Here is a 5,638-nt window from a genome sequence, read left to right on the forward strand (position 1 = left end):
AATGAAACTAATTCAAGCAGACCTCCCTCGAAGAAGTGTGTTAAGACCTGTACATCATGCGTTATATACATCTTGTATGCCTACTACACGCTTAACGTAATATCCAATATTTCGACACACACGGCATAATTTTAGTATGCAATGACAGGAAGCAAAAGGATATCGCTTGTCTGAGTTATCACCTCGGTAGCTCAAATAGAACTGAACTAACTTTCGGGCCATCCACCCGCTTATATAGACAAAATGAAGGAATAATCTGGAATAAACTAGTTTAGAATAATCGAGAAGCAATAAATAAAATCTTTTGATGTGTAGCCCGTGAGGCGGCAAACTTCAAAGAATTTGATCGAGCACGCCGAGTGGCGGTAATTATCAGAGAGTGAGGCGGTAAACATCGAAGGTTTTGATGTTTGCCGCCTCACCGTCATTCCCATGAGTAAAGTAAGGAAAAACAAGGAAACTTGTTAGGCTATGGGATTCATTAGTCTATTGATGACTCCACATTTTTATAGTCTATTCATATCATATCCGGTGTCGGATAAGATAAAAAGCACAAACAAGTATTTTCTTTTAAAGATATGTACTAGTACTAAGTATAAGTACTTAGTTTAGTGTAATATTTTTTTTAATTGGGTTTTTCCAAAATGTCTCGCGGGCCGGATCATATCTTACACGGGGCGGGGTCCGGCCCGCGGGCCGGTGGTTGCCCATATGTGCTTTAAACAATGGTAATGTCATCTATAAAGCCATTACTTACCGTGTGAATAGACTCTGGAATTCTTATGTCATCAACAACGTTTGCCGGAAGTAATAGTTTACCATTATTTATACTAACAAGAATTTTACACTAGGTATAAAGTTTCTAACGGAATTGTTAAATTTAAATTTATAAAAGTTAATGTTTTTCAAATAATCTAAAATTGGGTTAAATCATTTTAAGTCATAATTGCCAAGCAAAATATCAAAATTTTCACTCGTTCGAGCATCCATAAATTCGTCATGTATGCTGATTGTAGCTGATTTTACGAGTTAATTTCATGGAAGTTGATGTGAATGGTTTATGATGAATATTAGATTTATTAACAAGTGATGCAGCGTCTGGAGAAATTATGGTGTTAGATCCACCTGAATCGATTAAAACTTTTAATTTTGATTTGGGCGTTATAAAGTAGGGTAATTGAGGGTAGTCTTGATTATTATTAAGATTATGCGGGGGCGGTTGTTCTTCTTGAAGGTTTTCGTGAAAATCCTGAAAATTCTTCTCATCATAGTTTTCTGTTTCGTCTTCGATTCTGGCATTTATATTGAAATTGTGTGTTTGTCTAGTAAGAACGTTCATGGACTGATTTCTTTCCTAAATTGTTTATACACCGCTCATAGGAGTGGAATTATTTTGCGATGTTGAGTATTTCTAAAAAGTGGAGTTCTATTGAAATTTTGGGTATTACCGTAATTCGAATTTTGAAACATATTTCTTTGGGTATTATTCTGGAAATTATTTCTAGAAAAGTTGAAGTTCTGTTGAAGGTAACTACGAGGGGACGGTGAAGGATTGCTTGGTTGTGAATTATAATTTCGTTGAATGTTATTGTGAGACAATCAGGAATATCAACAATCTCCTATTGTAATGTATGTCGAATCTATTTTTCGTGGTTTTTAGTCCTTGACGAAGAGAGTAAGCAATATCTCGTAGTTTGTATTTTTCTGATGTAGAAATCAATTTTTCTGCCAAGTCATGATCTATGTTTATTTTATAAATAATTTTTCTGTAGCTATGCTACATAGTTATTTCAATAGCAAGACATCATTATATTTATACAAAATTTTAGTTTTCAAATGGTCCATACGGTAATTCTTGAAATTTAAAACATTTTTTCATTTTTTTAATATTTTTTCTACATTATTTCGGCAATAGAAATCTATGCATAACGATCTCAATTTATTTCTATTCTTATGTATAATTAGGATACGAACTTGGTGTTGTATTGTGACAAAAGGCATAAAGCTATAGAGAAATATGGGGAATCCCGAACAATCGCACTAGATATGTCGAAGGCTTTTGACAGAGTTTGACGTGCCAACCTTCTAATTAAATTAAGATCGTACGATTTGTCGTCCTCACTCATGGACTGGCTTACTAGCTCACTCAAAGACCGATTCATCCAGGTCACTATAAATGGACATACCTCAGAGAGGTTTGAGGTCAACGTTGGTGTTTCCCAAGGATGCATATTGTCATCTACTTTCTTTCTACTCTACAACAACGATCTACTCGCCAAAACTACAAACCTAATCTTTGGCTTCGTCGAAGATAGCCAAACCCAAATCCGTAGGCAGCAACAGATCCACACTATCCATACTCATCTCGAAAACTGAAGTGGGGTGGAAGCGATCTGATTGAGTTTAATGTAGGAAAGACCCAGGCTACTGTTTTTACAAAGAAGGCTGGCACTGCGGCTCAGGATTTGTTCCTGTCTGGACATAAAATATCACCAGATCCGCAAATTTGCCTATTGGTTGTTGAGATTGGGAACAATGGCATAGCATAGCATAGGCAGCTTCACAACAACTTTGAGCCCTCTTTAAGACTATAAAGCTATATACTCCGCGACAGCTTTTAATTCTCTACCAGATCCAGATTCGTCCATCTTTGGAATATTGCTAGCACATTTGGAGCTCGTTCCCAAGTATACCCTGAAGATGCTCGACTTAGTACAGACGAGAGTAATTCGACTTATAGACGATCTAGAGTTAACCAAAAACTTGGACGGTTTAGAGCATAGAAGAAAGGTCGCCGACCTGACTCTGTTTTACCGATACTACCTTCTTGTGCTTGCTTTTTAAGTTCGAAGTCATCTGAATTATCACCATGTTAGCAATTTGGACAGATGTAGAATTATGGCCTGTTGTGATTTTGAGATTCTTATATCGCGAAATCTCTTGTTGTGTTAAATGTACTGCAATAACATGTCCTTTTGTGGTCAGAAGATAGGTAAACACAACCGAATGTCAATATAGACGCTTCACAAATCTAGCTCGTGGGAGCCACGATGGAAAGGAGCCTGTCCAATGTGCAACACTTGCAACCGGAAACTAACCTCCTCCTTTTGCCGATGCCTGAATGTATTCGATGTATAGGAGTGTATTCAGCTACAAGGGCGCCAAAGATATTACATGTTAATGAAATTTCTTGTATTTATCATCATTTACTTCTTGACGTAAAGCTATCACATCACCAACAAATTATAGTCGATATACATTTCTAACTTCACTGATATGTCTTTATTTTGATCTCCAGTAACATCGGTAGCAATGTAAATAATAACATCTATACAAGGGAAAAGAACTATCAATACTCCACTTTTTGTACATTGCAATTGTCTTTACATTCCCCAATACCTGTTTTCGGTCACTATGCCCTTCGACATTTTTGAATCATTCAACCCAATAAAAACCGCGGTATAAACCTCCATTCGCTTCACTATAAGGTAACAATTGAAATAATTGTTCAATAATGAATAAACTATTTGAATAGTATAATTGTTTTTGTATAATTTCGTGAAACAATTTGTTCATAATTTCTTATTGTGTTTCATTGAGATATCATATCCCAAACGACCTGAAACGTTAAGATTAATTGACTGAGATGTATTTAGAATTTGAAATTGGATGTCATCGTCATTAGGAGAAAGATTGTTGATTGTAAATCATACTTAAAGTTATGGGTATATTAAATATTCATCAATAAATATAAAAAATTATATATTGTTTGTAGATGGTGTTGAAAGATTATCGAGAGTGTTATACAGGGTCATTCATGAGAACCGGATGTTTTTAAAATAATAATAAAAAATTGAATATTTACTTTAAAACAATTTTATTGGTACATAAACACTTGTTAAATCATAGCATTTGTTACATACTCACTTACGAAAAATTATGTCCGACAAGTGATGTCCATTTTGGGCAATGCATTGTTGTAGCCTTTGACTGAAACTGGCCTTAATTCTTTGCAGCATGTCTACAGCAATCTGAGTGACGTGTCGACGAATTGCGATCTTTAGGTCCTCCAAAATATGCGGTTTATTGTTGTACACACGCTTCTTCACTCATTACGAATATCAAATTTTCATTTTCTTCAAAAATGGTAAGAATTTATAGACAAAATTGTAATCGCTGTTGGGAATCTCGTTCTTTTAACTGCTGCACGACGGCTAGGTTGTGTACCCATCGTGTTACAAGAAGGGACACTTTCATTACGATGGATATTAAATTGATGGTGGAAATCTCGCTGAACAGCAGTTACGGATTCATCATTCCGCACAAATCTTTCATGCGAGTAAAAGCGTTGGTCTAGCGTCCACGGCTCCATCTAAATGACTGAAATGTAAATGCTATGAACAAAGGAAACGTTAGGTAGTCACGTGCCCCTCACACCATGAGCGCCCGTGTAAAACCATCCGGTTTTCGTGAATGACCCTGTATTATGCTCTAGTTCTATTATACTACTATTTCTTTACTTTCTTATTTCTTAGACCTTTTGATATATTAATGCATCTAAATGTTCTTTGATTTTAGCTAGAAAATAAGAGATCGGATTTTATGTTGAACAGAGCTCATGAGTATTATTGTTCCTCACCGAAATCCCATATAACAATAATAGAATGAACACTGAACAGTAAAAATTTTTAATTTTTTTAGAGTGACCAGGATGGAAAGATTCTTTATTGGTGAACTGGAAGAAATATACTTTCAATACCTATACATCAGAGCTAGAGGGACGTAAATCCAATTTTCGTCAAATTGAGCCAATCAATGTCGCATGGTTATAATAAATGACTGACTGACTGACTTTCCTGAGTTATAGAAAATCCTGTTATGTTCTTCATTTACGAGGATTAAAAGCTTAATTTTAATGATTTTGAAAGAAAAGCTTCTGTTATAAAACGTTTTGACAGAATATCAATGTAGTTATTATGTAAAATACATCAAGTCCAAACATCTATCTTTCATTTCGATTCACAAGTCCAGCACTTCCCAATTTATGAAGGAAATTGTATTTTTCATAATTGTTATGAATGAGTACAATGGAAATGAAACTATTAAAAAAGACCATTGTCCACATTTTTGTATGTTGGTTTTATGAGTTCTGGAAAGAGAGTTTCAAGTTTTGAAGTTTCCTGTTAAGTTGGTCTCTCTCCCTCTAGCTCTCAAGCACAGACATGTAGACACAGATTTTTCAGTTGTAAGAATATTTACCCAAATTCGTCGGTTATCTCTAAACTTTCTCAATCCTAGAGTATTCTGAACCAGAATTCATGTTTTCGTGGAAAGTAACGAAAGATCGATTTGCCCAACAATTATATCGTAGGACAGAAATATAATGATTAAAAATACAATATCCATCAGTTTTACTGTATTGTGTATTAGTGAAGAGAATTTCCACCTAGCATATCAGAATAATTTGACTTTTATAGTGATTGGGTCGAATTTTAAAAATCGACACCAGGAGTACCCGTTATGTTCAATTCAAAATCTCAAAATACATTTCTTGAAACGATATTCTTCACAAATGGGGCATATAGCTAGTCCCTATCCTTGATACATCAGATAGTATTCAATAAAAAAAAAACAAATA

Source organism: Diorhabda carinulata, chromosome 1 (assembly GCF_026250575.1).
Source record: "Diorhabda carinulata isolate Delta chromosome 1, icDioCari1.1, whole genome shotgun sequence".
NCBI lineage: Eukaryota > Metazoa > Arthropoda > Insecta > Coleoptera > Chrysomelidae > Diorhabda > Diorhabda carinulata.